Below are 11,646 nucleotides of genomic sequence, written 5' to 3' on the forward strand. Positions count from 1 at the left end.
GGATTTTTCAAGCAGGACACAGGATTTTTCACGTAAATCCCCTCGGCCCTGCCAGCACTCAGAGGAGGACGGTTCAGCTGCGTCACAGGCTACGGCTGAGGCTGTCCCAGCCCAGTAAAAGCGCTGGCGACAGAAAAGCCCCCTTTGCCTGGACCGCAGCGTGTCCACGCAAGCATCAATAGGTTTGCTCCCTGGAGAGCTGCAGGCTGCTCTGGGTGCCCCCTGGCCCAACCGCGGGGAAGAGCCCCCAGCTGTTTGTGTCCCTGCTGTACCTCAACTGTGACCTGATTTTCTTATCTTTATATCAGTTCAGTTGAACAGGTTTTGCAACAACCTGGGAGGAAGCTCTTTGTTCGTCTCTTCAGGCTCGATGACATTTCGGAGGAGTGCCGCGAGAGTGCGGTACCTCCTCTGGTGCAGCCGAGAGCAGCAGCCACCAAAACAAGCACTGCTTAGAATCACAGTTTGGGTGGGAGGGGACCTTCAAAGGCCATGGAGTCCAACCCTCTGCCCTGGGCAGGGACATCTTCAGCTAGATCCGGTTGCTCAGAGCCCCGTCCAACCTGGCCTGGGATGTCTCCAGGGATGGGGCATCCACAACTAACGTGGGCAACCTTGATGTACTTTAGGACAACCTGGGCCAGGGGCTCACCACCCTCACAGGGAAGAATTTATTCCTCAGATCTCATCTCAATCTCCCCTCTTGCAGTGTAAAACCCTTCCCCCTCGTCCCACGGCTCCCCTCCCTGCTCCAGAGTCCCTCCCCAGCTTTCCTGGAGCCCCTTTAGGGACTGGAAGGGGCTCCAAGGTCTCCCCGGAGCCTTCTCTTCTCCAGGCTGAACCCCCCCAGCTCTCTCAGCCTGTCCCCACAGCAGAGGGGCTCCCAGCATCTCCGGGACCTCCTCTGGCCCCGCTCCAACAGCTCCGTGTGCTTCTGATATTGGGGGCTCCAGAGCTTCCTCCCTCCACCCATCGTCTCCGCTGCCACCGACGCTGCGGAGCCCTGCCCGGGCGGGAACTGGAGCGTGTCTCGGCCGCAGCCCTGCCTGCTTTTCACGGCGCGGAGGCGGCAGGTCCTTGCCCACGCCTGGAATGCCCACAGACCCTTCGGTGAACCCCGCGCTGCCGCCTGTCCCTCGCCCTGTGGCAGCCGAGCTGCGGACACGGGCCTTAACCCGGGCGCTGGGGGAGGCTGCGGCGCGCCGCCGGCTCTGTGCCCCGCACGCTCGGCACCCCTTCGCCCCCGGCGCTGCCCCGGGCCGGCTCTGCCCGGGCTGCGTGTGCCCGGACGGGGGCGGTTCCGCCGTCTCCCCCTGGGCCGGGCAGCGAGCACCGCCCGGGGGATCGCTACAAGCGGGGAGCGACGCGAAAGCACCCCCCAGCAGCCCCGCACCCCGGCGGCCGCGTCGCCTGACCCCGGCCGCCCCCGCCGGCCCGTTCCCCGGTGCGGAGCCGAGCGGAGCCGGGCGCTGGGAGCGGCCGGGCCGCTGCTCCCCGTCCGCCGCCCTCCCGCGGAGCCCGGCGGCGGCGGGCGGGGCGGCCCCGGGGCGGGCGGCGCCGCTAGAGGGAGCCCTGCGCCCGGGAACGGGCCGGGGGGCCGGGAGGGACCGCGGAAACACCGGGAGGGACCGAGGGGCACCGGGAGGCAGCGGGAAGGACCGGAGAGACACACCGGGAGGGAACAGGGAGATATCAGGAGGCACCGGGAAGACATCGGGGGGCACCGGGAGGGACCGAGGGGCACCGGGAGGCAGCGGGAAAGACCGGAGAGACACACCGGGAGGGACCAGGGAGATACCAGGAGGCACCGGGAAGACATCGGGGGACACTGGGAGGAACCGGGAAAACACCGGGAGGGACCGAGGGGGACCGTGAGGCATCGGGAAGGACCAGGGAGATACCGGTGGGCACCGGGAGGGACCGGGGAAACACCAGGAGGGACCGAGGGGCACTGGGAGGCACTGGGAAGGACCGGAGAGACACCGGGAGGGACCAGGGAGATATCAGGAAGCACTGGGGGGTCACCAGGGGGCACTGGGAGGAACCGGGAGGCACCAGAGGGCACTGGGAGGGACCGGGGGGCACCAGGAGGGACCTTGAGGCACCAGGGGGGCAGGATGGCTCTGGGCGGCTTGGCCGGGAGCTGCACCGGGAGCTGCACCGGGAGCTGTGCCGCCGGCGGGGCTGCCAGGGCAGCAGAGCTGCTGTGCGTTGCTACCGGGCTCACGCCTGGCAGCTTTCCTCCGAGGAAAACGGGTGATCGCTGACCAGCTGATCCCATCAGCACTACTGTTACCAGAATGGTCACACAAGTGCCAAGAGAAACTCTAAACAAATTGGCTCAGCAAAACCAACCCAGTCCTCCCATCAAGCGCCGGGAGCTTTGCTTGCTAAATTAATTAGCAAAGCAGAGGTGGATGTGTTTGGGCCCAGCTCAAACCCGCTGGGGGCAGCTGCGCACTCACACCTCTCCCCTGGGCCGGGGCTCACGCTGCAGGGTCAGGCGGCAGCCCCCGAGCACGGCGTGCGCGCTGCCCGGCCACGCTGCGCCAGAGCATCTCGCAGGGGAGAGGCGCCATGGGGCGAGCAAAAGCCTGGCACAACAGCAGGGCAATGGCCCGCACGGGCTGGGGGGGGCCCTGCAGTGGGGTGTTGGGGGACGCAGGGTGCTGGCGAGGCTCTGTTGGGTGCAGGGGTGAGCACATCATGTATCCGCAGCTCCCAGGAGTGTCCCTGGGGAAGCGTGGCTGTCCCCCAGACACTGTAACCGCCAATTCCGCTGGGAGAAAGCGCTTTTGCTTTGGTGTGCAGTCACCCTGCAGCGTCGGCTTCAGGCTGTGCCGGCCGCGGTGCCTGCGGACACAGTTTGTTTGCACAATCCAGCCGCCAGCCAGACCTGGCTCTCGCCCTCCGCCGGGGCGCAGGCAGCCAAGGAAGGCTTCAAGCGCTGAGTGTTGTTGTGAAAAGTTTTCATGCTACAGGTTTAGCACAAGCAAACATGCCAAGAAGCTGAGGTCTGCTTACCCCACTTTCCTGCCCTGCTATTTCAGCCCAGGCCACCGCTGCTGATAACCCCTGGGCGCCGTCCAGGCGCCTCAGCCACCGCCATGGCCTCGTCCCCCGCCAGCCGCGGGCAGCGACCCACCACAGCAGCTGCAGCAGCAGGTTAAAGGGTCCGGGGAAATCAGTTTGGGGGCAATCATCTCTTGGGACGAGGACGGAGAAAGTAGCAGATGCAGGGCTGGGCTAGAGTCGGGCGTGGAAATGCCGCCTTCCTGGGTTTCAGTTCTCCATCCTGCTGGTGTGCATTTCCCGGTGCTGCCCGGCTCCATGCGGCTGTACCTGCTCCATCGTCGGCTCCTGCCCTGCAGCCGTGGGGTCGCAAACTGCCTTTGTAAACTCAGCGTGCGTGGCTGCAGCGGTGTTTGCAGCGATGCAATTGCTACACAAACCAGTTTGGGTTCAGCTAAGCGGGAACCAGTGGGTGTCCAGCTGAAAACACACTCCCCCAGCGCTGCGCGGTTTCAGGTCCACGGGGGCCACTGTTCCCACGTACCCTCAATGCCTCGAGCTGCCCCTGGCTCGGGCCGAAGGGTGGCGAGGGGCGACGAGGGGCCAGCGCTGCTCCCAACGAGCTGGCGCCGTGGGTCAGCCTGGCTGCTGGGCCCCATGGGGACCCCCTGGGTGATGCTTTGGCAGCTGGAGCCGGTGCTGGAGCCGGGCTGGCTGCGTTGGTCCCAGCTCGCTCCCGGGCCAGGGGGGTCTTGGGCCGTGCAGGGCTCGCCCCCCCACGGGCTCCAGTCTCCCGCACCGCGCTCCCACGGGGTGAGCGGGTCCCATGTGCCGCGCAGAAGAGGGAATCCAGCTGAAGAGCTGCCTCTGATGGTTTTCATCCTGCTCTGAAAGCAAAGAGGGGAATTTGTTTCCTGGGAGTCCAAGAGCTGTTTACATGCTGATGAAGCAGCTCCATGTCCTGCTCCTGAAGAGCCCGAGGAGCAGCACGTTCGCGGGGCCTGGGCACGAGCTCGCTTTGCACCCACACGTCGCCGGCAGAGACACCCTCTGGAGCCCTCCGCGCTGCCCCCTGCTCCCCAGCTGCCCCCCAGCCCAGGGACGGGGCTGCGGCCGCCAGTGTCTGCAGCCAGAAATGGTGACAGGTTCTCCAGAGCGTGGGGCTGGCAGGGCCACAAGCCCCACATAAACGCTGGTGATGGGGTGGACGGAGAGTGGGGGTCCGCAGGGCGTCCTGCAGCCACAGCTGCCCACGGCCACGTCTGGGGCCAAGCAGGAGCGCGGGGCTGAGGGCGGTTCGTGCAGAGCAGCGTGGTGACAAAATGGACGGAGACAGGCACACGGCCTGGCCATGAGCAAGCGGGGGGCAGGATGGGCACCCCTCCGGTGCCCAGGCGGGTTTGTGGGAGCCCCCCGGTGTGTGGTTGCCCAGGCCCTGTGGGGTCCCGGCAGCACGTCCCGGGCAGCCCGTCCTCCCCGGGCGCAGGAGTCCGGCGCTGCCACAGCTGCCTCTCGTCTGCAGGAGCCTCCCGGGCAGCCCAGCCTGGGCCGCGTGATTAATCTCTTGTCACAGAAGAATAGGGAGAACCAGCAATTAATAAACCCCGTCTTAGGCAGTAACCCGGCTCTGCCGTCCCCCCGTAAACCTCGCCCTGTTCCTGCCCGTGACTCGGGATGCGCCGGGTGCCGGGCACGGGCGCAGCCCAGATGTTATTGTAGGGGCTGCCGCGGGGAGCGGGGTCAGAGCTGTTTGACGAGGAGGAATCGCCATCGGGAGGATGTTTGTTTTTGTAGCAGCTGGATGTGTCTCGGGGAGGGATGGGAACGTCTTCTGTCACTCGTGGGCCGGGAGGAGGCTGGCAGGGCAGGGATAAAGCTCCTGACAAGTTTGGACTAGCAGGCGAGTTGATTAGCTGAGAGATGAAAATTCACAGCTCCGCTCTCGCAGGGGCCGCGAGCTGCTGGAGATGTGTTTATGCGAGGGGAGAGCACCCCCGTGCACGCTGCCTGCGGGCCCGGGGAGCCACGGCAGCGCCGGCCGGGCAAAGCGCCTGGGCCAGCACCGCGTCCCCCCGGCGAGGACGCTGCAGGGCCGGGGCAGCGCGGGGGCAGCGGGGACGGGGGGATGTGGGGCAGCGTGTCGGGGGGGTTGAGCATCCCGAGTTCTCCACGGCCCCATTGCTGGCTGCCGGAGCAGCACCGTGGCAGCCTGGACGTGCCCATGTCCCGCCGTGGCCATGGGGGTCTGGACACCCGGCGCTGCCTCGGGCGGTGCTGTGCAGCCCGGGGCAGAACAGAGACCCCGGGCGTGAGCAGGGACCCTCGTCAGCTGAGGCCAGGCTGGGTCTGATGGTGCAGATTACCCGGTGACAGACAGAGATAAATGCGTACAGCTGGAGGCGGAATAAATCGATGCTATATGTTGTATAATTGTCTTGAAAATAAGGTAATGACTGGCTCTTGGAATGCTTTGATCTTATCAGAAAGACAAGGAATACACTAATGGCTTTAATTAGACTTTCGGGGATGAAATGAATTCGGCCTCCTGGGTGAGCTGGTTTCTGGAATTGACCACTGGTGGGGATAGAAAGGCTTTAATCAGATTTAGGCTCTTTAATACCCACAATGGTGTGTGTCTGCATGTGTGATACAGACCTACTGTCATGCCTGGGTTGGGGGGCGGGGGGGTCTGGGCTGCTGTGCGCTTAGGAGCCTTTTCTCAATGTGCTTTCCCATTCGTGTTTGAGCTCTGCAGAGTCTACTATTTTTATTTATTGACTTTTAAAGGAAAGTTGAAAACAACTTGTCAGAAAGCAGTGGAGAGCTGGTAATTGTTTAATTTCCCGACAGTGGGGTCATGGCAGCTGCTCTGGCAGCAGGGCAGCGTGCTGGCCACGCTCGAGCATCCAGAGCAAGCAGTCGCCAATTACCGCAGCTTAATTATTGCAAGTAATGGCTACGGTCAAAGCAACAGAAAAGTTTCTTATCTCTCTAGGAACACATCGTCGTGTTGTCCCCCGGAACACGCAGAATACGCGGCATTCAGTGCGTGGGGGACGAGCGGGGTCTGACTCAGCGCCGTGACTCACCGGGTGAAGCCGTTGCTCATCAGCCGCCGGTCGTGGTCCAGGCGCTGGGCGGGGGCTGCTGCAGCCCCCCGGGGGTCCCGGCCGCGCCGCGGGGATGCTGCGGCTCTTAGGGGGTCCTGCCTCTCCTCCCCCCGGGCCCGGGGTGGCCCCAGAGGGGCCCCGTCCCCGCGTCCCCAGCGCCCGCGGGTTTGGCGGTTCTCACAGGCTGCACCTGACCCTCCCCTAGCGATTGCCCAGCGAAACCCGGCTGTTTCTGAGCAGCAGCCGCCCAGACGCTGACGCTAAACACCCAGCAGTTACTCTCCCCAGGCCGTGTTTACGTCTTCCCTGTTGTAACTACAGATTTGGATCATTTTGGTAGGTTGACATTAGCTATCGTGTTTCCCTTATGTTAATTTGTTGGGCTTAGATGAGCTCCCGAAAAGGATTTAATAACAAGAGCCGTTGCCAATGAAAGCACAACCTTGTTCAGCAGTTACTGTACAGCCAAATATTTTTAAGGCCAAGCCTCCAGGCGTGGTATGAGCTCCTCGTAAGTGGCTGAGGGTTGGTGTCGGACCGGGCGGGAGCGCGGCGAGGTCAGCGCTCGCCCCGCAGGGGCAGGAGGTGGATGGGGACGGCTCCCAGCTCGGCCGGGGCACCAGCCCCCCGGGAGCACCGCAACGGAGCTGGGGATGGGGAAAGCCACGGAGCTCAAGGCAGAGAGCACCGATATTTGGAGATTCTGGCTCAAATGGCGGGGCCACAGCAGTGACCCCCAAAACTGAGCAAGGCTGCGCCTGCTCCTCTCCCACACCCGCCGCGATGCCCACGCTGTATCCCCCGTCCCGGAGGGGTGACCCCACACCAGCACGGTGGTGGGACCCCCCCAGTCCCCAGGGCTGCAGCCCAGACCCTCCCGCCAGCGCGGGGCCGTGTGTGCCCTCGTGGATGTCCCGCTGCCAGCACCGCGCTGGGGACAGGCGGGTGCGGGGGTGCCAGGGGACCCCAAACCGCCCCACCACCAGTGCCGCCCCACTCTCTGTGCTGCCCCTGCTTGTGACGAATCACCTGTGTGTGTGCGGAAAGCTCCTCGCCGCAGCACAAACACACACACATGCTTAGTAACATAATCTCTTAAAAGCAAAATCCCAGAAATTCCTTTTTCTTCGTGGAAAATGTTGCCTGGGGGCGAAGCTCATAATGAAGGATGAAAGCTTAATCCTTGAGGTAGAGCAGGACTTGGGGGGGGAAGAGTATAAACATGACAGTTGTTGCTCAGTGAGTCGGAAAAAAAAGGTGAAGGGATAAAAGTTGGGGGGGGGCAGGATGGCGCAGGCCTGGGGGGGCCCGGCAGAGCATCCCGCCCGGCCACACCACGTTCGGCATCTCAGCGCTGGCCACGGCAAGTGCATGGGGTTATCCCGGAACTTCGGCCACTGCAAAATGCTCTTGCACTTTGGTAGGTGGAGGTGTGGGGAGAGTAGATTATGCTCCGTACCTGTGTGAGCCACCAGCGGGCACAGCCCTGGGTCACCGGTAGCGGCACCAGCAAAGCTGGGAAGGGGCTTCAATCAAGATCAGGCCTTGACCATTATAAAAGAAAACACCCGTGTGTCTGCAGATTGATTTTTCATGTTTTCCAGGCTGTCAGTACTGATGCTGGCGGGCGATGTGACAAAGCGCGGTGGTGGGAGCAGCGTGTGCAGGCTTCCCAGGCCGGTGGGACACAGCAGACGTCCCCAAGCGCTGGAGGAGCCCGTGGGGACGGTGTCCCGGGGCGGGCGCTGGCCCTGCGGCGCAGGAGCAGCCCCAGCATCCCTGACACACTGGGTGGGGGATGCAGGTGTTGTCCCCAGACCTGTCCTCAGAGTGGTTTTTCTCCCTGGGGAGGCCTGCCGGCCCCGGGATGCTGGGCGTGCTGGGCGGTTGAGGGTGGGGGTCCCCATCTCCTGCCTGTGATTTGCTGTTCCCAGCTGCCTCTCCGTCGTGGAGCACTGTCCTGTGCCACCCATGGTGGCTTTTGGGAGCCGTGGGTGACAGCTCCCTGACTGTTGGGGAGGCCACGGCAACCGGCACCCAGACGTACCGCTGGACTAATGGCTCCCCGGCGGGTCAGCCCAGGTCATGTCAGTCAGAGCCATCGCGCGTTCCCAGGGGAAGTCACAAGACAAAAGCTCCCAACTGTCTGGGAAAGGGGATTTTGCAGCCCAGTGGTTCCTCCCCACCTGTCAGGGTGCTGCGCTCGCTCCCCGCATGGCATCCCCAAGCCATCGGCATCCAGTCCGAGAGCGACGACCAGCCGGGCTCTGCTTCTCGCGTATATTTTTCAATCGGGGAGAGGAGTGGCGGAGGTGGGGTTACACTCTCCAGAGCTCAACCTGCTCTGCCTTTGCTCACTGCGCAGTGACGCTGTTTACGCACTCGGATTCCAGCCCTCTCCTCTCTCGCGGCCATGAAGATGTATTTCCTCTTGTGCCATTTCTCCTTCTGGCAGGCAGGCTCCCAGGTGGGTCTGGAAAATGTCAAAGTGGGAAATAAAGTTGTTCGCTGCAAAAAAAAAAAAAAAAAAAAAAAGAGTGAAAAAAGGGAAAGAAAAAAAAAAAAAAGCCCAAGTGGCGCAGTGCTGGGAGCCGCCGGCACTCGGGCAGTTTGGGTGCTGCAGACAAGGACCGCCTCAAGAGCCCAGCTCCGCATTGTCGCTGCCACGTGCCCAGCGCCGGGCACGACGGCTCTGCCACCGCCAGCCCTGCACCGCGGGTGAAGTCTCTGTGGCTTTTTTGTCCCCGGAGCAAGACAAAATAACAGCGGCACAACGCACCCGTGTCACCCGCGGCCCTTGGACCTCGCGGTCAGACCGGGTTCCTGCAGTTTTCCTGCCGGGAGCGTGTGCTGCCCCCCCCGGGCTCGGCCTCATCCTGCTCAGACGGATGACTCTATTTCTCTGAAGTGACTAATGGGCGAGCGCATTCCCAGCTCCGCCATCATCTGGTTCTCCAAATGTCAGCGGTGATTAGCACTCACACACACACGCCCTGATGTTTTGGGGCGGAATTGGGACCTGCACCCCCCGTCTGCCTCGGGCTCGCTGCCCCCTGCGCCTGTCACGTGGGGAGAGGGGACGTGGCGGGGGCAGGAATCCAGCCCTGGTGCTCCCGCTGCTGCTGTCACCACACTCACCGGCACCTGCAACGGGGCCAGTGCATCCCACGGCACCGTCTCGGTTAGAGGGATGCCGAGGGATGCACAGGCTCATGGACCTCATCCCGGCTCTGCATCCAGCACCGCACAGTTAAAAAAAAAAAAAAACACCACCCAAAATGGATTTCTCTGGCAGGAATTTGTGCACGGTTTAGGGAGTGGAAGCCACGGGCAGGTGGCTGGGTTGTGGTGAGCTGCCCTGGTGACGGGATGGCAGCACCGCTCTCAGACAGAGCCACCGTCACCCTGTCTCCAGCCACCAGCCCAAGCCCTCGCCCGGTGGGAGCCACGGGCACAGCGGTGACAGGCGGCATGGCAGCAGCACGAGCGCCCACGGCCGCAGTGCGGCGAGACTGCTGGTGCCGGTGCCGGTGCCGGTGCTGGTGCCGGTTCCGCCGGCCGCGCTGCCTGGCAGGAGAGGCTCAACCCGCACGTGCCGGCGTGCGTGAGCTCCCGGGACAGGCCAGGCCGTGACAGCCCGCAGGAGCGCCGGGGCTGGGCACAGATGCTGCAGATTAGAAAATTAAAAGCTGGGAGGTTTCTGTTGAAGACATTTTTCCGTTCGCGAAGCCATGGGGTGGAGCGGGCCGGGGAGGGGGGGGCGGCCGCCGGCAGCAGCAACAAAAGGCAGAAGGGGGAGGGGAGCACGAGGGAGAGATTTTTGATTCATACTCAAAAATTACCCAAACTTTATTGCCAAAATGTCTACATTTTTATGTGCTTAAGCACAGTGAGTTATGGAAATCTTAAAACAATGGAATGATCTCCTTCATTGCCCTGACGCGTTCGAAGTCACCACCCCTCCTAACCAAGTGGAATCTCTTTTTCTGCTTTATTGACTTAGAAAAATGTCTCTGCTATCAACACCCTCCGTGTGCATCTCATAAATACCAGGGTGGGACACGGGGCTTTTGGCGGGCGTTTTTTATAAACCCATCTCTGCCCCGGCCCTTCCTCAAGAAGCTTTTTTATGGCGTTAGGTTGATTTGGCAAATTTTCCTCTAGAACCTGCCTGAACAAGAGGGGCTGCAAATTCCTTGAATCAAGTCCAAGCATAGAGCGCTCTGGTTCCCCCGCGCTCCTCTTCGCTCTGTGGGAGTCCCTTATCTGTCAGTCACGTCCTGATCTTATAAATCTTCCGCAGCTCGACGTGAGCGCGTTACAGGGTGTGTCGTACACGCTCCATCTGCCAGGTAAGGGACCGCGGGGGCGAAAGCCAGCGCCAGCATCCAGCTGGAGCACGTGCTGCGCAGTCCTGGGCAGGCAGAATAAAGTAGGTATAATTATTTATTTATTTTATTTTTGCATTGTGTAGCAGACCCGTTCTGAGCACAACAGGAGCAGAGATGGGACGCGTGCATCCATCCCCCTCCGCAGCCGCCGCACGCCAGGCTCCGCGCTGGCAGCGCCTGCAGCGGTGATGCTCCGCCGCAGGGAAAAACCCTTCCTGCACCGCCAGGCCTGCGTAGGAACCGGTAACCGACCCTGCAGCGAGGGCCAACGACAAGAGCAACACGCACCGGGGCGGTTTCCTTCGCTGCTGAGATAATTCCCCTTCCAAAACTACACCTTCCTCACCCCCCCAGGCTGTGCAGAGCCCGGCCACATAGGCCTGGGCTCTGATTTACAGCCTGCTTCCGACAGAGCTACGAGCAGAGAAAGTGCTGATCGGGGAGAAAATGAGGAGCAGAGTGGGGAGAGGAGGGGGGGTTCTGCCGGGGAGGTTTCAGAGCCGGGGGGGAAGCGCAGCCCCGGCAAGGAGCCCTCCCACCCCGGCTGCGTCCACCGGCCGCGGCGAGGGATGCCCGTGGCCGAGGAGCGGGGCAGAGAGCAACGGCAAGGACAAAAACCAAGAGGAGCTTTGGGAGGAATCGAGGCAGGGCTGGGCAGCCCCGACATCTGCACAAACCCCTCCACCGGGCCCGTGTTCGCCGGGCGCGGGGCGCAGCCCGGCCATCCTGCCCCGCTCCCAGCCCGCCCGCGGGGAAACCGGGCGAGCCGCGGGAGAGCGGCTCCAGCCCTATAAACTGACACAGTTGTTTATAATAGTCCTAAGTGCCGTTGCGGGATGATAGCAATTCTCTGACAGGGAAAATTTACTTTTTTCCTTCTTTTTTTAAATAAAGTTAGAAAGCTGCAAGACCCACAAAAGATGTTTTGGCTATTATTCAGGGTTTGTTTGTTTTTCTGCTTCCTATAAGTGACACACTGAGGGCCATTTGCTGCTGGTAATGTTACAGCCTTATCCCGGTGCCGTCAGCACAGCACTGCGCTCAGGCTGAACCGCGCAAGTCGTCTCCCTGCCGGCACCCGGGGCCCAGGCTTTTGCTGCTCCCCCTCCGCTGCCCCGTCCACCCACCCTCGC

General features: G+C 62.4%; 1 long non-coding RNA gene across 1 annotated transcript; it reads left to right on the forward strand.

Annotated features, from left to right (window-relative positions):
- Positions 1-1,777: 1,777 nt before the first annotated feature.
- On the forward strand, positions 1,778-11,202 carry LOC134525646 (uncharacterized). Its single transcript, XR_010073826.1, has 3 exons — positions 1,778-1,903; positions 10,287-10,474; positions 10,597-11,202. It is a non-coding gene; the product is annotated as an uncharacterized LOC134525646 (long non-coding RNA).
- Positions 11,203-11,646: the final 444 nt, after the last annotated feature.

Source organism: Chroicocephalus ridibundus, chromosome 20, assembly GCF_963924245.1.
Source record: "Chroicocephalus ridibundus chromosome 20, bChrRid1.1, whole genome shotgun sequence".
NCBI lineage: Eukaryota > Metazoa > Chordata > Aves > Charadriiformes > Laridae > Chroicocephalus > Chroicocephalus ridibundus.